Below are 27,278 nucleotides of genomic sequence, written 5' to 3'. Positions count from 1 at the left end.
GTATTAGGGGAGGAGGGGGTCGAACTTCCACTAAATCTAAAAAAGACGGTTGAGTGAATCACTAATCTACTGTGGAGGTATTTTTATTCGTGGGTACCTAATTCCGTGGTTTAAGAAAAAGGTACCCGTTCGCGAATTCTTGAATTCGTTTAAATTGCCTTTTCGTTCGGAACCAAATTTCGTAGTTTACTAAACCCACGAAAACGACGAAAATGTATACCCCACGAACAATAATACTTTCACAGTAACACATTTGCATGTAAAAGTACACCCTTTTAACCTTTACATTTTGAAATTTAAACTTACCTGTCACGCGCGTTTTAGTTTGTAAATTGAGGCACAAAACGGGGGACACTTTTACAAAAAATCAGAAATTAAAAAAAATACCTTTAGCCTTAAAGTGTTCCCAAAATGCACGTATATGGCGTGCTAGCTTCCGGTTTCTTACAGTTCGTAATTTTTGTCATGCAAACATCTTTGAAATATCCACCAGTCGTATATGTTTTTTTTATACTTTTTCATGGCTTTAGTGTTAGGGATAAGATTTGGCTGAATACCAAGGAGACGTAAATGCGATATTGTGAGTGTTCCAACCACCAGGTACACATGATGGGTAAGTGTTCACCTCACACCTTGATTTGATATGTTCGATACATATATATATACTAAGGAATTTAAATAACTTGCGTCCATTTCACAAAAAATCGTAAGTGTAAAATTGGTCGTAAATTATGACGTTCCACTTCTATTTTAGGTTGTGACATCAATACTTACTATCGACTTAACACTTACGAATTTTTGTGAAATCGACGCCTTAAGACACAAACGTGGAACAGACAACACAAAAAGATACGTCATACAACTCTATTCTCTACACTGCTCCATCGGACCAAATTGATACAAGGAAGATAAGAATAGAGTCGTCACATTCTGAGACGTTGTATATTATTGATTTGTTGTGACATGCATCATTAATTTGATCCTCTATCCTACATAATAACATCTAGATGAACTGTCCCGTACTACCATACATCGTGTACTAAGTTACAGCCCTAGATTAATCCTACGAGGAGGAATCACCCAGCCAGCGAAAGCTATATTTTATATAGCCTAGCTGGCCGAGTGGTCTAGGGCACTGGACTTAGTGCAGGCGGTGTTGCCATAGATGTCACAGCGGTACGAGTTCGAGTCCCGCGGAGGGAACGACAAAAATTTGCTTCGCAAATTTGACAGTTCTAACATCGTTGGGAATTTTTCAGACCCTTCTATATATATATATATATACTATTATTTTGTGTCAAGTACAAAATTACCAAATGTTTCGAATACATATGCACTGTGTCGCCCTGTCTTTGAATGAACCTTTAACCAAAGAAAAAAATCTTTCCACAAGTGATAAAAAAATGACTGAATCTGCAAAAAATGCAAAACAGATTCATAAATGTACTTGCTACAAATAGTGATGTCTTTCGCATTCCTTACTTAAAATATGCATGTTTAAAATTTATATTTGCCAGTTACATCGATATTAAATTCCCAATAGACATTTACAAAGATAATTTTATCTGTTGTGATTGTTAATGTCAGTTCTGCGCTTAATTTGTACATTTTATTTTCCAATAAGGAAGTTACAACTTGTCAGATATTCATTTGAATGATACATGTAAAGAATGCAAGTCATTAATAGAGATCGTTTGCTCTTTAAGGGCAGTTTGAGAACGTGGGTCTTGCAATTGTTGTAATAAGATGTTAAAATGGATAATATCAGAATAACAATAATGGTAGAAAAATAATTTGGAGACAAAACTTCCGTAAATAAAATTATAATCGGTGGATATTAGTGGAAACTATTCACCGGGGCATCGTCTAGACTAAAATGTCATAAGGAAATACACACTTTTAAAACAGTAGACTGCTAAGGACCCAAATGTTATACTGGAACAACATAAACATTACTCATAATAATAATATTTTTCTATCATTCCAGTTTTTACTCGAAACTGTCAGTAGTCTTATTGACTATCCATCTTTTGACTTTTAATTTTTGACTATTGTTTTGAGTGTTTCCTTATCAGTTTTGTTTTACTCTTTATTTGAGAAATTGTTAAGCAACTTGTATTTGCCAGACATTATTTTTCTCTACTTTTGCAAGCAAGAAGAATAACGGTATGCACCCTCGTTGCGGAATAAATTTTTAACAATATTTTTTTTGCGAAAATGAATAGCCCTGTAGTTGAATTAATATACCAAACCGAACATGAGGGTAATAGTATCTTCTACATTTTGACATTGTCTTATTTTTTCGATAGTATGTCGATAAAATTACCGTATAATATTTATTGACGTCATGTTTTATTCGACTTTTCTATGGTTAACATACAGGCCCCCGAAAATAGTTTTGTTCTACAACGTTATTACTAGCTTTTGAAACAGTGTTCAATATTCCTTAACCGAACAACCATCAAACAATCAATGAAAAAATAAATGCGAATTAACATGCTTGCACGAACGTTGTAATTCTTAATCTAGAATTTCAAAGTTATCAACTCATTGATAACATTTATATAGAATTTTAAACTTTAAACATATTATAAAACCAATAAATTTGACGGTGTAATATTCCTTTTTGTACCCCCAGATCAGAATCAAGGAAAAACAGAAACTTCCATATCATTTTAAGATTTCATTTTGTCGAAATGAACTGCAAATAAATTACTCTTTCACGCCATTAATTTACTTACATACTAATGACAAAAAAAATAAATCATATATATATATATATATATATATAAGGGCCTGAAAAATTCCCAACGATGTTAGAACTGTCAAATTTGCGATGCAAATTTTTGGTCGTTCCCTCCGCGGGACTCGAACTCGTACCGCTGTGACATCTATGGCAACACCGCCTGCACTTAATTCAGCGCCCTAGACCACTCGACCACCTAGGCTATATAAAAATATAGCTTTCGCTGGCCGGGTCATTCTTCCTCGTAGGACAGTTCTAACATCGTTGGGAATTTTTCAGATCCTTCTATAAGTTTACGTTATCTTCCCTGTATCAATTTGATCCGATGGAGAAGTGTAGCGAATAGAGTCGTCACATTCTGAGACGTTGTATAATATTGATTTGTTGTGACATGCATCATTAATTTGATCCTCTATCCTACATAATAACACCTAGATGAACTGTCCCGTACTACCATACATCGTGTACTAAGTTACAGCCCTAGATTAATCCTATTCCACTTTTAATGAAAACAAAAAGAGAAAGTACTCGAAAATTGTTAAGACAAAGAATGCATGGAGTAGTCACCACACATTTCGTGATCTAAAACAACACAATTGTTTTTTGTATTGGCACGCTTGAATATGTCTTGCAATGACAATGTTCCTGTGGGGAACATCTGCTTAAAATGATTTATGGCGTAATGCAAACGTTTTAACACAAAGAATCGTGTAACAAACACCTGGATTTAAAAAGATACATATGGTTAAAACCATTTTTGCCTAAATTAAATTCAGTACATCTAAAAAGCAACCAAAAAGCTGTTAAAGTTTATCCTTATGCATCTATGACGTAGATATTTTTGACTGCTTATATAGGGAAATAGTGTGGGAAAATTTTTCCGCCATTTTTCCATAGTGCATTTTAACAGAATTATCTTAAAAAAGGCAAATTTTGCAAACACTTTGATGGTTTTTTCTGGTGGTTATCAGTTATAATTAATTGGTTAATGCATTAAAATCTCTGCGTTTTTTCGTTCATGGGCAACTCCTTGTATACATTTTGCTCAATTTTTGGACGGAGAAGTACTTAATATGCTTGAGCCTAAATCCATTAACTGTTGGTCTGCAACTTGTGTAGACTTAAATGTAACTAAATAATGGAATAAAAAAAAAACGCAAATTTTCTTCATTTTGTCCCTATTTGCTTTGTTTCAGCCTTTGTTTAAAAATACAGGATTTTCACCTTGAACAACTTGGAATTTTTCTATGTGATTCAGTTCATCTATATTGACATAAGTTCTTATGATGGACGGGAAAGGCAGGTGTTAATATTTTGTTTTAATTGCAGGCAAATTTGGTTCGGTAAAAAACTTTTTTTTATTGTTGTTTTGTGTTTTCAAGACTTTGTTGTCCGTAAAATTAGACAATTGCCTTTTATTAACCTAAGGAAAAACTATGGCCTTATTTACTACAGTGGAGTAAAACTTTTCATATGAAAGTAGACTTCATCTAGGAGAGATGTTCAAATATCCCCTTTTTGCAAAAATCAATATGTTCTAACTCATCCGGAACACTATATGGGACAGCTCTGTCTTCAAGTGGGTTTTGAGCTGTTCGTTCACGTCTTTACGTTTATATGTGATATGTGTTATTTATATGTTGTCTATCCGATGCTTCCGGTTGATCGTGTGTTTTACTTTTCGAAAGAAGCGACTTATGATTATAGTCGTTTAGAAGTGTATTGCAATTTTGTTAAAGACATTACAAATATTATAGTATTATTTCGTACGGTTTTCCGTATTGGCTTAGTAAGAGGGTGGAGTTTACGTCTAACTCCAATACGACTAGCTGAGTACCAATAACTCAGTATTTTATATTTAACAAAGAATGTTTTGTTGAAAAGGTTCTGTATATATAAATACAATCTCCTTGAGAGTCATTCTTTTAAGAAGTAGTAAATTTCAATTATTTTTCAGTATTTGCTTTTCCCTGTTGAGAGGAACATGCATATACAGATTACTCCTTACTACAAAAATATTTTGAATGTTCTCTTCAACAACAATAGGTACATTTACATAGTACATTCATTCAATTTAGACCCATTTTAATGCCAAAATTGAAAACATTACGCAATTATACCTTTATTGACTATATATTGGCACATTTTTGTATTCTGTATTGTATTGGCTGTTTTGATCATATTTAGCTAATATTTGATTGTTAATTAATAAAAGATATTGTAGACTAATGTTCGAAAATAAGCCTTAATATGACCAAACTCGCCGATACAATACAATATACAAAAGTGCACCAATACGGGATAAAGCCGTCAAATTCGGATTTTGCCCCTCCAATACGTCATAATAGCCTTCTAAAATCCATATTGGCATAGGTCAAGATGACGTATTTTTGGATAGTTAGTCAATAAAGGTATAATTTCGTAAGGTTTTACATTTTGACTGAGTTACTGGTCCTTGGCAAGATATATTCGCCTCAGTCCTATATGGTTAGCCTCGAACCAATAACACGGCCAATATGGACAACCTTACGAAATAATACTTAAATATACAGGGGTATGAAAAAGAGTAGTTTTTATATATATACTCCAGATACTGACTTGCTTATTAGTTCAAGTTTAGATGACAACAAAACATAAATAAATCTGATTATATCTCTGTAGAATGATTTTGTCGTCGATTTTTCAACAAATGAAAACATGTTTATATTGAATATTTTATGATACCCTTCTCAAATTATTTAAAGTTGTTAGCGATTTTATTATTAAAACAACCCACATTCAAGGTATATCAAATTTTCAACTTAGTATACTGGTATTGAAGCAATAAAATTGTCCTTGGAGTTAAATATTTATTTAAAACAATTAAAATAATTAAGTACTTGTCCACATAAAATTCAGACACTGCATATGATAAAGTGATTCACGGTGTAGAAACTCCACCGAACAAACGAAGCTTTTTCAGTCAATATATGCTATAATTTTACATAACGACAATCATTTATGCATTCACATCTGGACTTTTTTTGAAAATCATACATTCATTTTCCACTAAAATCAACCTAATAAAACCAAATGAAGAATGATAACTCCTGCAAAGTGCTAATTGCCAATTTTATACACTATCTAAAAAAAAGAAAAAAAATTCTTTGGTGGTTTTTTGATATGCATGAATGACCTAGCTTCTGTCTGATCTTTAAAAAGACTGCTACTTAATAAGATAAAATATAAATGTGATAACAGTCATGATATCGTAGGTTTATTTTAAACAGGTTATTAATGATCAATGAATAAGTGATTTTGAATCTGTAGTATTTAAGTTAGATCGTATCTTTTTGTATATATAGATCGTCCTTATTTTTGATAGCCTTGACTTGACATGATTAAAAACTTGTGGTCATCAAACTTAATTTCGGGATAATTGAGCCTATATGTAGGCATTTTTATTACATCTTATATGGATTTTAGGGCATTGTTCACTATTTCGTCAACTACTGAAAACTCCTAAATTGAATATCTTTAAATGTATTAGAGAACACTTGTCTGACATTCTGTAATCTTGCGAACCAATTCATTCTCATTGCAATAGTTCTTTCCATTTCTCGTCTGTTCCGGACGTGACATTTTATTAGAGACTCGATTGGCGGATATTTTAAGAACATCAGAGGACGTTAACCTTACCAGTGGACCTGGTTTATGCTTCCTGGTTTGCGTGGAGTCTAGATTGCTAATTTACTTTTGTGTCTTCGTATGTGTATTTTGATATTTCATGTTCTTTGTTGTATGTGTCCGTTTTCAAACTCCAGTAACAAGATTTATCCTTGAATAAAATCTTTGCTCCTAAGATTATTTCAGTTTTTTTTAAATAAATCGATATTAAGCTCTTTTTTTGCGAAACTAAGCATGCATCTACTAAGAACAAAATTTTTTCTCGGGCTCGACGAGTAAGGATTTATTATATTTGAATAAATATCGACATCGACTGGGATTTGAATTAGACTTACTTTTCTTTTACAGGCAGTATGAGATCACGAGGTCATATTTCTCTTGTTAGTTTATTTGTATATATCATATATTTGATTAAAATATAACAGTTTTGTATATAAATTATAAGTGCTTGTTTAAACCCTATATCGTCTGCCCTATTCTCACCTCTAGACATATCTCGCATGCCCTATATCATACCTCTAAGACTAAATCGCATACCTTATATCGAGCTTCCTCACAGACATTACTTGAAGTATAGTTAAAATATATGATATATACTGAATATTACATGTCAAAATCTGTATCACATGCTGTATCAACACTTGATTTATATCACTCGTGGACCGGTGGTGATTGAATAAAACTGATTTATTCAAAGGGTCATAGTTTTCCTTCCCTCCTTTGTCTACCCCGGACTTGACTTTTTATGAGCAACTCGGCGGGTGTTTCTAGAAAAGCAGAGGACGCTTACCCGACCGGTGCACCTGGTTCATGCTCCCAGTTTTTAGTGGAGTCCGAGCTGCTCATTTACTTGTGTTACTTTGTATGTATGATTTTAGTTACTTTATGTTCTTTGTTGTGTATGTCTGTTTTCCATGTCTGGTCTTTGTCCCTGGATTACATTCTTTTGATTACCGCTATAACCTTGGTTCCCTTGATTACTCATTCAGTATATATCATATTAAGTACAAAATACAAGCATTTTGTAAATCCTAATATTGTTCTTTTTTTGGTCGGTTTCAGGATCCATATCATTTACCCTGTATCACATACCCCGTATTGCATAGCTAAACCTTTATCGCATAGCTTAACCTAAATCGCACACCCGGTATATCACCCCTTTCAGAACTCTCCTCGTTCATTATTATACCGCGGCCCCTTCAAGTCCGGGTGTTAAAAAATAGGCCTGCAGGAGCGCTTAGCTTGTCGTAAAAAGCGACTAAATAATGCTCAGAAACCTATCCGGGGACTAGGGCGCTCTGCTCTGAGTTGTGTGCCCCAGGTGATGAAATGGGGTACTCCTGGCGTGTTACATGATGGGGTTGTCAGGCTTTAATACGGAAAACCTGACCGCAACCCAAAGTGGTGCACCGTGTTGGAAAATATGCCACGCTCCACGCACGTTAAAGGATCCTGCTTTGGAATTTCATAGCTTTTACATGTAAGATTAGACGATGATTCTGATGGTGTAAATAGTCAAACTACAGTATCAAAACGATTGGGTTTTTCATACCATGTTTCACCCACTGCATGATTCTTAGGGAGACTGACACTTAAATGAGCAATTCTGACTAGCTAATTCAATATAAACTATATTCAGCATGACAGAAGAAAATCACCCTGTAATTTGTAACGACACTTGTATTAAAATGTTGTGTTAATGAAATTGATTAAGTACCAGACCATATAAGATTCAGACATTGGCAATGGCAGAAGTGATTTCATGGTACAGAAAAATCCAACAAACATACTATGGTTTTCAATCTACATATGCCATAGTTTTATGTAATAATGTTCCGTTCAGGGTGCAGGTCTGTATTTTGAGAAAAAATACATTCATTTCCGATTTCTACCAACAAAATCAAAAACAACGATAACTCTTGAAAACTGCAAATATCATACATAATTTGTCTTTTTTTTTATCTCAAAAGTGTAACAGCTTAGTTTGTAACTGTTTCTGAATTAGACAATAGAAATAAATTTGAATTTTTATGGGGTTAAACATTCATGAACTACTTCCTGTCTGAATGTTATAAAGACTGGTACTTAAGTATATATACAGAAGTCATCAAATCGTGTATACTCAAACAAATATGAAATTTTTAATGTCATCATAAAAGAAATAACGCGGTAACTTTTTCTTTACATGTATGACAATTTGGTTTTATAGTTTAAGAGTAAATGTATAATTAATATCAAACCGATATTTTAAATATTATTGAATTTAGTAAATTTGGGACACTGAAGACAACAATCAAATTCAAGTCCTACCCATTGCAAAGTGTAACTAATAAACATGAATGATAAATATTGGCATGCTGTTCATATAAGATAAGTACATAATATAAAATTAAAACTATACCAGGTGATATTTTCAAGGTAGCATTGATTTTCATACCATTTGTAGTATCTGTTATTGCCCACAGTTATTTTTTTTGTGCTATAAAAGTCGACAGTTCTTTCAATAGACAAAACAGCATGCAAATCTCTCTAATGACTTTTTATTGAGAAAAAAATGATGGTCTGCACAGTAACACACATATATTGAGTAATACTGTAAATCCCATTTAAGAACAAGGTCATTTAAATATTCTAAGTATTCAATATCTAACCTTCTTCATGGTTTGGAAGTAAGGTAACGGGACCTTGAAAAGTTCCTGTTGGAGACAGAATTTAGAGCGTTTGGTTTAGACAGGTTTCATTGAATGGAAAAATTGACTAATGAACAAATAAAATACATATACTTTGACGTCATCAAACTATTTATCTTCAAAACTAATAGAAGTATTTATTTTATTATACTATTGTCCCGGTCATCGACCGGATAAGGTGTACCCACGGGAACAGTTAGCATTTCGTTTTATGTATCGAACTTCATTACCATCCATTAGATTCAATATGTTATTAGTTATAAAAATGTTCCGACACCAGCGCAATAATTTAAATTATGGATTTCATTTGTTTATGATGAACATGTTAAGTTTTGTTATTTTCAGAAAACATGTTAATAATCCTGAAAATAGAAACATGACATTGAATTAAGAACACATTTAATTAAATATTTACAAACGCTAAACGGTTTTGTAATGACAACATTTTAATTTCAATTGAATAACATAAAAAGGTCTTAGAATATGACGACTCTATTTAATGCACTGCTCCATTGGATCATAATTGATACAGGAAAGATAACATAAGCACATAATAAAAGTTTAGACAGAAAATTTATGTTTGTTCCGCTTGTGCCGCTGTGACATCTATGGAACCACCGCCTGCACTAAAACCACTAGACCAGCTCGTTTGTATTGAATATAGCTTTATCTGAAAAAAATAATTGTATTTGGGAATACGTCAGACCCTTATATATTTATTATTACATACAGTGTTTTGCTTCGTAATTTGTGGCTCTCTTTCAGCTTATCCGTCTTTTGACAAAAAAAAATATTTTTGAAAGATACGACACAAAATGTAGGTATATAACAAAACGGAATGGTTTCAAAGCTTTAAGGGAGATAATCCTACTTGTAGATTTTAAAAGTTAAGTATCAAGATAACATAGTGAGAACCAAAAACTAACTAAGATAAATCACTTTCAATTTTTAAGTACCAATCCCTTTATAGAATACAATAATCAATTCTCAAAAATAACATTAGTTATATGAATATTGTACGTATGGGAAACAGGATTCGTAACATCCCTAGAGAGTGACAGTCTGTTAACTGTAGTTCACCGTAGCAATCGTATGACGTCATCAAAGTAGTCATAAAATCTACAAAAGATGTTAATCCTGGAAAGGACAGTTTATTGCTCTATTGGGGATAAATAGACTAGACATTTACTAAATGATCTATGAATGTAATACAAAACTACAAATATTTCCTTTCTTCTTACTATGAAATATACGTATTATGCCCTCGTAATTTTCCAAACATTAGTATCTTCTAATAATGAGAATCTCAGCTGTATATTCCTTTATAAGATGTCTATGCTTAGTACCATTATACTTATGCTAATTCCAACAAGTTTTCAATTAGTTATAATCCAACAACTATTGAAAACATGTTAAAATACAAATATCTTAAGAAAAAAATATAGCATGTTAATGCTAATGGAACGCGTCAACTAAAAAGCAATGACATTTATAGTCAATATACAAAATAAAATGTATAGAAAGTCAGGCAGCTGAAAAAAATATATTCAGATATGTATATAAAAAATTAAAGATTGTGATCAATTAAAATGGGATTCCCATAATGCAATCGTCCCTGTTAAACTACATAATTATTGATTTGCATCCGGTTGCCAAGACAACTCGAATAGTGATAGTCTGTGTGAAGATATCAGGCAAGGTGCACCTCTTGATGCATCTTCGCACTCATGTCATACAATTATATTTTTTCGATGAAATGATCATTGTCAAAATCTTTATTCCTTATTAACAAAAAAAAAAAAAAAAAAAAAATACATAAATAAATAAAAAATAAAAAAATAGATAAATAAATGAATAAAAAGTAAAAATAAAAAAAGACAAAGCATTTAAACATCAGACTGAAGTTGTTTACCATACGACTAAAGCGCAATTTTAGATGCACCTCTTGATGCATCTTCACCGCTTTCATACGATATTATACGATTATAAATTATAATTTTGTGCTAGGATATGTTTATTGACTAAATCTTTGTTTCTAATTTCGACAAAACAAACCAAAGCATTTAACAAAATCAGACAAAAAATTTTGATCGCTCGTTTATAGTACAATTATTGGAACATATGGGTGCGTTGTATGTGTTTGCTTTCAATAAACACTTTTTGCTTTTGTGTCGCGACTAAATTTGATAGGTAACCATTAGTTGTTTTTTACGAATAACAACATAACACATTATGAATTAATAGGGCAAACCATAAATTATATTGGTATCAGGTTTATTCGCGGCATTGCTGCTGAAAATAGCCATTTTGATGACGAAAATTATACAAAACTCCTTCCCCAGCACCCAAAATGAATCACTAATACATGCATCGTCATTAGTTCGTCGAATCCTAATATGTTCCGAAAAGCAAGAATTAAATAGTGTTGAAATAACGGGCTTAATGATATTTACACTATATGTACTGTTTTGACTACCGATAATACAAAATATGGTTGTTTATTATTGTATGTTTTTGTTTGTATTGGAATATACCTGACATTTTTAGCTGTAATGGAAGCGGGGGTTAAGTGCGGTATTAAAGCTGGTTAACCAAACATTTCCATTGAACATGCCTATATTAGGATCACTGCTTGATATTACCACGTGTTATACCTTTTTCTCAATTCCTCTTCAGTTTTTCATTTCAGTAATTATATCATTGATCTTAATTATCATATTAAGAAAAATATAATAAAACAGAAGGAACGTATAACGAAAGTAACATTCTTTCAACCATATAAGGTAGATTGTGGTAAATCAGAAGAAAAGTATAACAAATGGAACCCTTTTTAAACCCTGTTTGTAAATTATGGTAAGACAGAAGGAATGCATTGAATCTTGATCCTCCTTTCAGCTATGCAATATAGATTATGGTGCAACAGAATATATATGAAAGAGTAATCAAGGGAAGAAATAACCCCAATCACGTCGTGCACACTAAATAACCTGCGTTGCATATTATTTACAAGTGTGCACCACATGCATTGAGATTATTTCAAAAAGACCGAAATGATATAATAGTCATTCCTTATAATTTAGACTTAATATTAAAATTTAATGAGTAAATCACCAATAAAGGTTCATGAAATTAGAGTCAAATAGCAAGATTTGGTCTATGAAATGATGAACAATTTTTGTTTATCCAATTAGAAAGCACGTTAAATCTGAAATAAAAAGTATTTTAAAATATGATAATGCAGAAGGAATGTATCACGATTTAAACCCTCTTTCAATTGTAAAATGTTGATACCGAAATAACAGAATGAAAATATAACGGATGATACCTCTTTGTAAAACAAAGTTACAAATGCATAGCCCCCACTCATTACGTTAATGACAGGTTCATATACATTGGAATTTTTCATATTCGCTTGAATAAAAAAAACAATTAAAATGTATTAATGTGAATTAAACTCAAACTGTGAAATTCTTTTAAGGTTTTTTTTTAATAATGTCAAGAGTTCATATATCTAATTCACATCTAACTACTATTACTTTTTGAGAAGATATATACCGAATAACTCGAAATATTTGTTAGTACATATGATGGAATTAACAATGGATATAATAAGACACAAAAGATACAACAGCGCATATGGTCTAAATCCGAAATAGTAAATATCAACAGTCTTTCATAGCGTAAACATAAATCTTCATACAAGAGCCCAAAACAAACTTTGATAAAATCTAGGGGAAACAGAGCATTGACTATTCTTCAAAATCAAACAAAAGTAATTTGACGACACTTAAACAAATCAATGACCAATATCTCCTGACTTTGGACAGGCGCGTAAAATCTGCGTTGGAGTAATACTAGTTTCATTGGATCTTCACTATCCTCCATGAATGTAAGATCATAAATGAACAGAAACAACAATTATCACCATAATACATCCAATACTCTCAAAAAACACAAAAAAGACAAAATGAGATATCAACTTAAAGAATATTCACAGTTTCTGAAGCTAGACCAGAACATATTAAAGAACGACAATACAGGCGTTAGAAAATATTTGATAATTACAATTTCAGTTTAACGTAGATTATAAATATAACGACAAATAAACATGATTCTGCATAGTCTTTTTAGCCGCCTGCTTTGTCTTTACATCGGAATAATGAAATGTGCGTCACAATTGTACACTTGTTCAACAACAAAGATCATTCAAAGCACCATACAAAAGTAATTTCTATAAAAAATCTCGAGATATCCCCAAAAGTATATTCTAGTGAAGACTAGGATAGATATCAGCAAATGTCTGAGGAAAATGTCTATTTCCTTCTAAAATTACAATATGCACCACTGAAAGTACTGAAGGTGGGGTCTTTTAATACCAGAGCCTGTTAAAATCACTCTGAAACAAAAAAAAATAATAAAATAAAATAATAAAAAAAAAATAAAATATCATGTTTGAACTTCCGGCTAAATATTACAAAATACCCAAAAACTTTATCGTAGTAGAGGTACCGCATGGACGTGGCTCTTCATATAGAAGTTTGTAGAGTTGGAATATCTCTGCCTTTCCGGTTCCGGTTCGTATTGCTTTTGACAATCAAGTACCCCATGAATATGTCTCGTTCATGTAGAATTTTAAAGAGTTGGAATGTCTTTGGCTTTCCGGTTCCGGTTTGTATTGCTTTTGATGATATTGCTATAATCACAAACAAAAATATTTGTTTGTAGATAATGTTTAAGTTGCACTTCAGCTAAGAATCATGCAAAATGTGATTCATGAAAGCCTACATATTTTTATTTTTGATATTTTGTTTGAATTGCCATAGTAAACAGGAATAAACATTCAATTTTTCATATAACCCGTGTTCTTCGGAGAAAAAAATTATGTAGAATGCACTGTAGATTTCAAAATTAAGGGAGATAACTCTGTAAATAACACTCAAATACAATAGAATCTACTGAATTTTCAAAGTTGATTATCTCCTAAGAGCAGGCAGATTTGAATGAATAATTACACATTTCATAGTATAGACCCATACAACAACTTAATAACAAAAATAAAAATATGTAGTCTTTTTTGGGATGTATAAAGTATAACGTATATGAGTACTTTGTAGAATATACCAATATTTCTCTTAATTATGTTTTGTCAGAGCAATTATTTACAAACATTAGAATTATGATTTTTTTTATCTAAAGAATATCACTTATCAAGGTAGATATGAATTAAAGAGTGTTTCATAATCAAAACTAATGTTTAAAAAATATGATCACGCTGATCGCACGTGTGATGATAACATGAGAAGAAAATCAAAGAGACTTTTTACGTTGATATAGAAATTAAAGTAATTTAGTTCATTCCATGCTTCCAAGGTGATGAGAGAAATGTTAAATGTCAGTAAATACCAAAGATGTTAATTTTATTTTAAAACGTTTGATTTACATGATGGAAACGATTTTTAATGCACAATTTATATTAACCGATATAGCTGCATTTACTTTTATGTTGCTAAGTCTTCCTTAAAAAAATTCATTGTCGTCATTCTGAACTCGTGAATTGATTTGCATCACGAGAACCGCTGTTTTAACCGTGATTCAGTTTTGTTTTCATTTGCTCATTTGTATATTCCTGACATGAATTTTATGAGCAACACTGTTAGTGTTTCTACAAGAACAGGGGATGCTACCCATCCGTTGGACGTGGTCCATTCTGTTCTCCTAGTTTTAAGTGGAATCCATGTTGCTCATTTACTTTGATTTCTTTTGTACGTGATATTTTGGCTATTTCGTGTTCATTATTGTGTGTGTCTATTTTCCCTGTTTAGTCGACATTTTTACAGTGTAATATGCTTGTTTCCTTTTTTTTATTTTCCTCACTCATATAACTTTCATTTTTATCAAATCGATCATAGTTTTAGTGTCTGACTGGGTGTGAAGAAACAGAAAATCTTCGCCGATGCAGATGCGGAAACATGCGCTCATTATGCAACGCGTGTAACAATGTAATGAAACTTTTTTTTTTTATTTAATATGACCATTTCGTTATATTAATAAATTGTAAAATTAGATTAATATTATATAAATTGCCAGAAGCAACATACTTTAACCTCTATACGATGGAGAGTAAGTCACTAATTCGACAAAACAACCTCCATCCATTGCATATCTTTGTCGTTGTTTAGGCTTATTATTCAACTAGAATCACACAGGGGTTTTAGTCAAAATGTAAGGTTGATATTTTCATAATTTGTTATTAAAAAAGATATTATATTGCATTTCATGGTTTCAATTGTCGTGCTCTTTTTTTAAATTATCGTTTGTCATAGTAATTTGTTGATAATAGTGACTTTTTAAGCCAAGCAGTTATAAACTGTAGATGGAACAAACATTGTATTGTAGGTCATATTTCTCTATTAAGTACTTAAAAAGTGTCATCTATGAATTATAATTTGTTTTTTTGAATTTTAATGTGATGGCGGGTTGTTGGGGTATAATTAGAGGTGAGTTTAGGTCGATGGAATACCCGATAGAGCAAGGATATTGGAGAATAGTATATAAAATGTTAGGATTATTCAGTTGAGGGCCAGAGAATAGAATTAGTTGAAGGGAGAATAGAAATACTTATTGAGAGGAGTATACAGGGGTAAATGTATCAAGTGAGACGTTATGAATGATTTCGATTTTGGATATTATTATGTGGCAATTACTAGGAGTTGATGATGGTGTTAGCCCTAAAAACAGAATTGCTGTCTATAACTGGAAGTAGTTTCCAGTGGTAGCATAAGCGAAAATACCTATTAGCAGCATTGCTTGCCGTAACTGAAAGTGATGGCCAGTGCTAACGCATGAGATTATGCTTTTAACAGCACTGCTTGTCGTAACTGGAAGTGATGGCCTGTGGTAATATACATGTATGTGATTAAATCTTTTAGCAACAGTACTTGCCGTTACTGAAAGTAAATGTCAGTGGTAAAATGGGATTATACCTTTCAGCAGCAATACTTGTCGTAACTGGAAGTAATGGCCTGTGCTAACTAATATCATTTTACCTTTTAGCAGCATTGCTTGTCATAACTGGAAGTAATGGACTGTGGGAACATAAGGGATTATATTTTTGGCAGCATTGCTTGTCGTAATTAGAAGTAATGGCCTGTGGTAACTAATGGAATTTAATCTTTTAACAGCATTGCTTGCCGTACCTGAAAGTAATGGACTGTGGTAACATAAGAGATTATTTTTTTGGCAGCATTGATTGCCGTAATTGGAAGAAATGACCTGTAGAAACATATGGGATTACTCCTTGCAGGAGCATTGCTTGTCGTTACAGGAAGTAGTGGCCAGCGGTAACACACGGAATTATACCTGTATTTAGTCTAGATCTTAAGTATTGTCCGTAGAATTTTTTTCAGTTAATATGTATGCATGTACGCTTGTTCAAATTGAATTTGTATGTTCATAATAAAAAGTAGATTAGTCGATTTAGAGAATTATTTCATAGAAGTGAACTTTATCTGCATCGCTTGATCTATCTTCTAATGAAATATACCCCGGCCTTAACATTCACAAATGCTCGACTGCCATGGCAAAAATCAAGAGTTAAGTAAGTGATACTTAAGTGCTGTCTTTGTAAGAATCATGCAAAATCTGAAAAGTAAGATACCCTGCCCCCCCCCAAAAAAAAAAAAAAAAAAAAAAAAAAAAATTATCTTTGTAATTAAGCTGTTTTATAGGTCTATACTATAAAATATGTAATAATTCATTGAAATCTGTCTGCTTGTAGGAGATAATCGATATTGCAATTCTAATAGATTCTGTTATGTTAGAGTGTCATTTCCTTATTTTGAAATCTACAGTGCAATCTATATAATTTTATATCTTACAAAAAGGGATGTATGAAAAACTGAATGTGAATTTCTGTTTACTATGTCATTTCAAACACGATATCAAACACAATATAAAAAAATAAAAATATGTAGGTATTCTACGCATGAATCACATTTTGCATGATACTTACCAGGAATACTACTTTGGAATTTTTCTTTCATATTTTGGCTCTCTGTTATATCTCATTGTTAATTGTAGTTTGTTGTATTTTTTTGTCTTAATTTTTCATTTGTTTATATATTTTTCTGCTGAAATGTATATGTTTTAAAAATTAACAAAATCAATTGAAGTTGGCATTCCTCAAACAATAATTGTTCTACATTAAAAATGTTAAAGGTATGTATTTGTTATTGGCGTATGCTGAGTTATCTAGAACGCATACAACTAAATTGTTCTGAAATTGAAATTATCTTTTCAACATTAACTGATTGAGGCACATTGTACATACTACATGTAAAAGTTATTTCAATGTTCTCTAACTTTAACATGTTTTTGAAATGTTAAATTTAAAAAAAATCCCAGATAAGAAGAAAAGTTAAATAGGCGCTTACAATGAATTAACATAATATGCGTCTTCGTCAATCAGATAATTTAGTTAAATAACGTTACCAACAAAATGTTAGGGATGGCATTTTACAGTAAACAACTATTCTTTGTAACAGAATGGAATTTTAATAAAAAAAAATAATAAATTTGAAAAAAAATTGTTACTAATGCATCAAATATTACCTGATAATTAATGACTCATACTTCAAGATAAAGCAATGTCAAATGATCTCACGCATTCACGAAACATTGATATATTTGAAATGAGAAATATCACTATCATCATAAATATACAATATAAGACTGATGTTCCCATTAAGATGACTTGCATGTTTTTAAAGTCGATAATTGTTCTCGCATTTACTAAGTTGTAAAAAGTCTGACTCACGGAAAACTATTGTCTAAAGTATAATGTGCCAAAATATCTACTTGCATTTTAAATTTGCATATCAGATTTCATGAACTCGTGATTCGTTATGGTGTAGCCATCTGTACCATGAAAACATTTGTTCAACGTGTCATAGTTTTCCTTTCCTCTTTCTACTACCCCGGACTTGAATATTTAAGCTCAACTCGCGGGTATTTCTAGAAAAGCAGAGGACACTGACCCTACTGGTGCTCCCGTTCTATGCTGACAGTTTTTAGTGGAGTCCGAGCTGTTCAAATACTTTTGTTACTTTGTATGTATTATTTTAGTTACTTTTGTGTTCTTTGTTGTGTTTGTCTCTTTTCCTTGTCTTGTCAATGTTCCTGGATTATATTCTTTTGATTTCCGCTAAAATCTTGGTTCCCTTGATTACTCTTTCAATTGAGTAGACTGTAGTCACAGGAATCACATTTTGTTTTTCACACGATCAATGTCGTACTTACAAATACGTTACCGGTCGAAGTTTTTTGTTTTTTTTAAATCTTGTATAACAAATGAGACATATCTTCAATATTGGTGCCTCCATTGTCATAATTAGAAAATGTATTGTTACATTTTGTACGGACAACAATCATTACAATTCGTTTCATTTGATTTTTTACTGTGCATTGTCCTGATCCATTCAAATTATATTGCTGATGTTATTATCAACACTTTTCTAAGATATTCGTAGCTACTTTTGCATTTTTCTCCAACTCCGTTGAGTAAAGTTCCAAAGAGAAATAACTCTCACAATTTTACTCTTTCGTCATTGATTATTTTATATTGTTCGAGAGTGGAGATAGTAATAGAAAGCAGACTTTGATTTATATTATAAATTGAAACGTTTAGGCGTGACAAACAGTTGAATGAAGCAATGAGCATTACCACGTCTTGCTTCGTCTCGCCGAGGGGACAGTACATATATAAGAATAATTTTATTTATTATTATTTTTTTTATGCGTTGTAACAAATCTATTCCTGTAATTCATAACCAAAATGTATAAAAAAAATACAAAAAGCAAAAGTTATTTTTATAATAATAAGTAAGTGCACTTAATTTTTGTTGCTCATAATGTGTGACTACATGTACTAGATACTATTACGTAATTAAATGTTATGTTCTGTTTGATCATTTGCAGACATTCATTTTGGAGGTAATAATATTTATTCGTGTTTTTGAATGTGGAGCTTTGTGTAGTTTAACACAGGAAATTCCTGAAAATATTCGATATGACCACTCAAGTGGTCAATGTCACAAAATGTGAAAAGTTTTGATCGTACACATTAAAATGACAACATCACGATTTATGATTTACAATACATTTTACACTTACGACTTTTAGTACAATTGTTCTACTGTTCTAAAGCTTTAATAAGAAAGCATACATAGACAGTTTCTTGATAGAAACTTCTTAATAGTCACATTAAGTTTACAATCGGAATTAACGAACTGCCCGGCAATTTCCGGTAGTAAGAAAGTAATTGCAGATGATTTTTTCATGATTTTTTTTATATATATTGGTATATTTGTATTGTAATATTATGGAAATGAAAGTAGTTCCATCCACTAGGTGGCGTTAAGAATCGTAGACGTCACTTCAATAAAGAACACTTACTCATTCAAGAATTTTGCACAAATAGAGCAGCTAAATAGAAATGTCAGTGTAAAACATTCTAAAATTTTAGCTATAGTTTATGACTCAGATCGGCCAAATTCCGGATATATTCTTCAGCCTACTGCATGAAAGGGTTTTTATGTGTAACGAGAAAGGCTGAGTTGTTTCGATCAATCATTTGCATCCATAAGATGTGTGTTTTATAATTCACTAATTGTTACAGACGAATTGAAGCTAGCTGTCAAGGAATAGGTGAGCTTCGTTAGTACCATGCGCATTATACAAGTAGAAGCGCTTTTTAAAATTGTCTTATCAATACAGATAAACTGAAGCAAGTTGTCAAGGAATAGGTGAGCTTCATTAGTACCATGCGCATTACACAAGTAGGAGCGCTTTTCAAAATTGTCTTATCAATACAGATGAACTGAAGCTATCTGTCAAGGTATAGGTGAGCTTCATTAGTACCATGCGCATTATATAAGTGCTCTTCATTAAAGGTGTGCGGACCATTTGTCTCAAATGATTAAGGATTTAAAATTTCCGATTTTGTCATTTGGTATAGACAACCTTTTAAAATCAATATTTTCTGTCTAAAATCATCGGTGATAATATATTTTTTCTTTCCACACATCCGATTCAATGATTGGTGCATAAAATTCGATCAATTCCCTCAAGTTATTCTTGACCTTTATTCTAATACAATAAATTTACAAAAAGGACCGGGATTATAAATACAAGCATATATATCAATCGTAAAATAAATATTGCATGTTTCGGTATACTGCAATGTACACATTTGTTAGGAATAACCAGGTCTGTAGCATAACTTATCTTGAGGCAAACAAACTCAATCCAACATGATATTCTGATTGGTATTTCCAGATCTGTGAAACTAATAAAAAATGACTACTGTAACACTTTCTCGTGGAATCAATACCAAAAGATTTAGTTCAAAAACATATCCTACATGTAAAAAGGCTCATTGTTGATCGTATTGTCACATTGTCTTTAAAAAATATTCTGTTAACATATTAATTTTCGGGGTTTCCAATTGCCTCAGAATGTATCAGCATATTCGATGGTATTATTTTATACGGTTTTGTAAATTCAAATAACTGTACAGTACCAGAACCGATCCGTGCAACAAAAATTGCGATCGGTCATCGATCCGTCAAAGCTCTGGTAAAACGTATGAAATGTTATGTATAAAAACCTATGCTGAATTTGGAGATATATTCCAACAGACAAACCAGAAATAAGAAGTTACCATGTTTGTCGTATAAGTTAGTTATAAGTCATACCGCTCTATCGATATCTGTTAGTGGGTCAGTACATGTATATAGGGCAGACCGCTAACTTTCTGAAGTGCCCGTTATCTCAATTCAAGTGCATTTGGATGGAAACGATGTAAAACACTCATTTCGAATTCGTGAACGATTGTCACCGTTCTCGAAGTTAATTCAACTTGAATGTTTAAAAAGTCGATTATTGTCATTTATTGAAAGTAAATGTCACATAGATATTTACAAAACAATAATTTGTAAGAAGTAGCAATGAAAAGTAAACGAAGGGACATCAAAATATAACTACTGGTAGAACAAAGCGTTAAGCAATAGAAGTACACACAGAAAAACGACCGGTACGAAGCTCTCTAATATTTGGGACAAAAGTCACATGATGCACTACGTCAAGCTAGGTCGCAAATGTAAATGTAGCAAGCTTATACAAAAATTGGGCTAGGAGGAAAGGTGGGATTAACATTCCCATTTTGTCTAGAAACATCTTTTGAGCTGTATATAATGTGCCAACACTAAAAGGAGAAATTATTAGATTGTGATCATGAATATGTAAACAAATCATATTTCATTGCCAGAGTTGGCCACATCGTAATTATCGTGAAGTTGTCGGGTAACATTTACAAGTCAAAATTTGAGTGTTGAAGGGACATCAGCTTTTTCCTATATCAGTACAAATGGTATGATCGGCAAGCTCTTGCAAATTGCAAAACGCATGAGCTACAATATAAAAAAAAAACATACGCAGGAAAGCTGCAAAGGACACGACTTAAGTTATCGTGTTTGTTGTATAGCTTAGTCACGTGTCATACTTCTTCGTCCATCCCTGTCAGTTGGTCAAGAATTCAGACAGACTGTTTAATATCAGAAAAATTCTTTCTTTCAAGTTTAATTAGATTGAAACAATGTAATCGGTTGTTGATACATGCAGTTTACTCAATTGATGTTTTAGACATGTTGGCATTTTAATGATATCATACATCGATGAAGTAGAAAGTTTATATGCCTTATTACAACAAATATAATATATATGTTTCAGAACGATAATGTATAAGATGGAGTATCAATAAAAATAAACTAAGAGAAACCTTTTGACAAACCAAACGTTGCTCTGTTAAGTCACACATTCTATAAGGCATTACAAGTTTTTAAGAGGCTGCCAGGCAGATCCTATGATATGGTGGGCACAGAGTACATTGTATCCCAAGAAATTTTCTCTTCCAGTGAAATGGATATATCACATGAATGTCAAATAGAGTTTGTTCTAAATCGATAATGGATGGCTCAGAAAATTAGTTTTAAATTTTCTCAAATTAAAAAGTTTTCTCTCCTTTTTCAATGAATTTCAATGCTTTCTAGGTTATTTATTTCACTTCAATCATTGCAGATAATAAAAACAAAAACAAAAACAAAACAAGAACAAGAACAAGAACAAGAAGAAAACAAAACAAAAGAAAACAAACAAAAAAACCCCCCCCAAAAAAACAACAACATTCAACTTTAAGAAAGGACGGATTGAGATATAAAATTGATGAAAATTCAATGAAAAATGTCATGTACCATCCACTGCCTGGTTTTTACTTTGACTCCCTCTTCATGCTTTACTTGTAATAAGTATAAAATACCAATTATAAATATTGAACAATTAGATATGTGTTATTTCACTAAGCAATCTCTCAACTGCTGCATTAGAATCACATATAAAGGAAGATTTAGATATGAAAGAAATGCATTTGTTTCATTCCGTGTATTTCAGAAAAATACTATTCAATTAGTTTTTGAAAATACGAGTTTGTTTTTCTTATAGACGAAATATTTTAAAAAAATAGCATGTGCGAGCTTCTGCCTGATCTTTCATGGATACCCTCTTTACTTTATGTATAAATTACTATGAAGCAGTTCGGATAATTGTAATAATATTGCATCCGGAGTGGAATGGACATCGAAAATGTAATGAAAACAGTATAAGACTCAAGCTATTATGATGCACTTTATTAGGTCATATATATTTATATATATGAAAATAGGAAACAAATGAATATATAGCCTTTTAAAAGGAGGATGATTAATGCACTTACTTATTTTTCAATATGATCAAACTAAATTTTAACGATGCATCGTACAAGGTTATTTACAAATATGTATTTGTATTAGATTTCAGAAAAAAAATCAAAAGCTACAAGCAATGAAATTGTTCTAGATATGTGAGAAGTATATCAAAACTTATAATTGGATGGTTTTGGCTACAATCTAATGTCAATAAGCAGACAGCAAAAAACAACATTGAGATTAAGGTATATACACCAAATATAAAAAAGAACAAAAAAAAAAAAAAGAACAAAACAAAACGAATAAAACAAAATCAAAGCAAAAACTTGACGGTTAACCGAATATATTATGATTTTTTAGATTTTATTCACTGTTATTTTCAACGGGTAATATAAATATCCATAACGGCGCTATCTAATTAAGGCTCAGGAAGGTTTTTTGATCAAAGGCTCACTAAAACATCAGAAGATGTTTTGATAGTAATTAAAAATCGATTATACGGCTTGGCAGTTAGAACTGAAAATGCCACCGTCCACATTTAGTCGTAATTCAAGTGAAGTACAGATGTTTAACGCGTTAAATGCAAAGTATGGGAATTAACATGTCCAATTTCGAGACAAGTGATATGCTAAATCATCAGAAGTTTTTGAAGAACCAGATACACGAACAATTTCATCATCGCAATAGTTGGTATGATTCTGTTGGATTATTTACCATTTTAATTTGATGTTCTTCAAGGCTTTTTAGACCACAGCCATGTTGAAAAATTGATAAACACTTGATCAACATTTCGAGCAACACATAGGCTGTGTCTATGGAAACACATGAATAAACTAGTCATATTAGAATTAAAATAAATTTCGGAATTTCCATTTTGTCATTGTTTTACCATGGGCTTGCCTTCGTGGACTAACGTGACAAGGCAATCTGACGTGACTAAAAAAAGGAACACTGTTTTCTTACAAATGAAATATGTTGATGATCAGATCAATCATGTATTTCACAGAACGCAGCTTCAACTTAAAGGGTGGGGTGAAGAATAGGAGAATTGTGGAAGTTTGAGTTGAGGAAGGAGTTGAGGAAAGTATTTCTAAGTACATTATGGAAAAGCGCTTGTATTTAAAAGAAACCTGATTTTAATTATTGTAAATAGGTGTGCAAACATTTTTTGGAGAAGACAATATCAGACACTTATAACAATCAACCCTTTTACGAAGTCGTCACAAATTTCAGTTACAAGCATTTATTTTCTGGGATGAGCGCGCAAAGCAAACATTTTATTGCAAAATACAATACATACAACATATCGGGCTTTTTATCAAAACAGATCTAGGTATCTTAGCTCATATATATGAACGTGTCATATCCCTATTAACCAAAATGAGGACCAAATGGAAGGAATTATATTTTACATAAATTTATATGATTTTAGTTTACATTGATATGTATTCAAAGATTTGTTTACGTTCTACTTAGATCTATTTGTATTAGTAAGTACAAATACACGGAATTTGAACACTCAATCAATATTGTGAACATTAAAAAATGATGAACATACCTGTCAAATTAGGAGATTCCGGCTTTGATGACAGAATGAATTTATTATTCCGTTTTAAATACGTTTTGAATCAGTCATGCTCTTCGCACCAATACACAGATTACATAACTAAATCACGCATTAACAAATTTGAATTATTTTAATACTTCTTAATTTAAAATTTTATTTGAAAAGCTTATATATATGCGTTAATTTTTTCCTCGAATTGAAACATTTTGACACGACTACACAAGATGAGCAAATGAAAACCATTTAATGGAAATCAAGTGAGTAGTGAAAAGAACATTTACTAAATATTACTTGAAAACCTTATAAACTTATTTAATTGTACATTGGTGTGTGTAGTGGCCTTTGACAATATCTGATGTTCTCTCTATAGTTGAGGATTAACAGTATTAGAAAACTAATAATTTATATGGCAAAGAGTGGAAATGGGGAATATGTTAAAGAGACATCAATCTTTAGAAGATGAAAATGCAATGTTTTCTTTCTTTCATTATTTATTATTGCCTTGGAAATGAGTAGATTTTGACCACTATCATTTCAGGGAATAAGCCTAAAGCCTGATTTTTGTTAGGCAATTAGTAATTGACTAGTCAATAGTTTATTGACTAGGCTTTAGGCTTAATGCCTGATTTTGCTTATTGCTGCTAGCATATATATATATATATAAGGGTCTGAAAATTTCCCAACGATGTTAGAACTGTCAAATTTGCGAAGCAAATTTTTGGTCGTTCCCTCCGCGGGACTCGAACTCGTACCGCTGTGACATCTATGGCAACATCGCCTGCACTAAGTCCAGCGCCCTAGACCACTCGGCCAGCTAGGCTATATAAAAATATACCTTTCGCTGGCTGGGTCATTCCTCCTCGTAGGATTAGTCTAGGGCTGTAACTTAGTACACGATGTATGGTAGTACGGGACAGTTCATCTAGGTGTTATTATGTAGGATAGAGGATCAAAATAATGATGCATGTCACAACAAATCAATATTATACAACGTCTCAGAATGTGACGACTCTATTCGCTACACTGCTCCATCGGATCAAATTGATACAGGGAAGATAACATTAACTTGTTAGAACTGTCAAATTTGCGAAACAAATTTTTGGTCGTTCCCTCCGCGGGACTCGAACTCGTACCGCTGTGACAACACCGCCTGCATTAAGTCCAGCGCCCTAGACCACTATATATATAAATATATATAAAGGTCTGAAAAAAATTTGGTCGTTTCATCTGCTGTGAAATCTATGGCAACACCGCCTGCACAAAGTCCAGCGCCCTAGACCTAGACCACTCGGCCAGCTAGGCTACATAAAATATAGCTTTCGCTGGCTGGGTCATTCCTCCTCGTAGGATTAATCTAGGACAGTAATTTAGTACACGATTCATGGTAGTACGGGACAGTTCATCTAGTTGTTATGTAGGATAGAGGATCAAATTGATGATGTCACAACGAATCAATATTATAGAACAAGAAGCTGTCCAACAATTTTGACTCAAGAAGTCTTTGGTAGGACTTATCATAAGATCTTTTCAACAATTCAAAGTTTCTTTTAATCTATCATATTTTTCAAGATATTGACTGAAAACTGTTAATAAAAAAGTCATTTTTTTCTCTTTTCAAGGGCAATAACTCTTACAAGGAGTCATCTGAGAACTTTTATCCCTGAGGACTTCTGTAGTCCTAATAATATGGATCATTTCAAATATGAAAGAAATTTGCTAAACCTAACGGTTTTGGAGATATGTGCAAAAAACTACTGTCTGACCCCTATGTTCTATTTTCAGTCACGGTGACCATGTTTTTTTGAATAAAAATCCCCACATTAGTTCTATGCATGATACCCCAAGGAACATTCAAACCAAATTAGGTTCTAATTAGTCAAGTAGTTTCAGAGGAGAAGAGTTTTGTATGATTGTTAACAACGACGACAGACGACGACGATGACGGACGCCAAGTGATGGCAATAGCTCAGGTGAGCTAAAAAGGAATTTGACCTCGAGGTCAAAGTTCAATGTCATAGGCCACTATCCATGATATGCAACACACATTCTGTAGGCGATCTACATCACGCCTGCTATCAGAAGCCCACATTCAAAGACAAAAATGTTACAGTCTGGACACGAGTCTGTCACCGAAAAATAAACAACAAAACCTTTACCTTGAGGTCTTTGTGCAACGTCATAGGCCACCCTCCACGATAGTGGGACCGCGGTGCATGACACCCACATGCCAAATATCAAAAGTGCACATCGAAAGACAAAAAAGTTACAGCCTGGACACGAATGTTTTACCGAAAAAAAACAGGAATTTGGCTTTAAACTCCAAGATCAAAGGTCAAAGGCTACTATCCATGATATGGGATACATTATTGTGAGGTGATCTACCAAAATGCAAAATATCAAATGCTGACTTCGAAAGAAAAAAAGTTACAGCCCGGACACAAGTTTTTAACAAAGAAGGACATCGTGATCACTATTTGGCAACCACTACTTTTTGTGGTGGGGCACTTAAAAATTAGCTCAAATATTTGATATTTGACATTAACTTTTATGGCATAACATCTCAGTTAAAAATTTGTGTAAATCCTTATAACCTCATTTTTAATTCTATTTCTCAATGAAATCAAGCATGTACATACATATGATATAAAATCTAATTACCTCCGATCCTACATAATTTAAAAGCCTAGGCCAAAATCTAAATACATATATATGATAGCCAAATTCAGCATAGTAAATTAACCAATAGTGGAGAGCTGCGCTTTAAACCCATGCTATGCCTGTTGCCCTTTTAACTTGTCCTTATGCTTTTAATT

General features: G+C 32.3%; 1 long non-coding RNA gene across 1 annotated transcript; it reads right to left on the bottom strand.

The window, feature by feature from the left end:
• Nucleotides 1-8,991: 8,991 nt before the first annotated feature.
• LOC148601646 (uncharacterized) lies at nt 8,992-24,584 on the bottom strand. The gene is made up of 3 exons (XR_015917180.1): nt 24,457-24,584; nt 13,585-13,795; nt 8,992-9,772 (listed from the first exon to the last, which is right to left on the bottom strand). It is a non-coding gene; the product is annotated as an uncharacterized LOC148601646 (long non-coding RNA).
• Between the last annotated feature and the right edge of the window lie 2,694 nt (nt 24,585-27,278).

This window comes from Perna viridis, chromosome 12 (assembly GCF_037379345.1).
Source record: "Perna viridis isolate PV_CMFRI_1.1 ecotype Kerala chromosome 12, ASM3737934v1, whole genome shotgun sequence".
Classification (NCBI taxonomy): Eukaryota; Metazoa; Mollusca; class Bivalvia; order Mytilida; family Mytilidae; genus Perna; species Perna viridis.
This window is presented reverse-complemented; position numbering and strand designations above follow the sequence as displayed.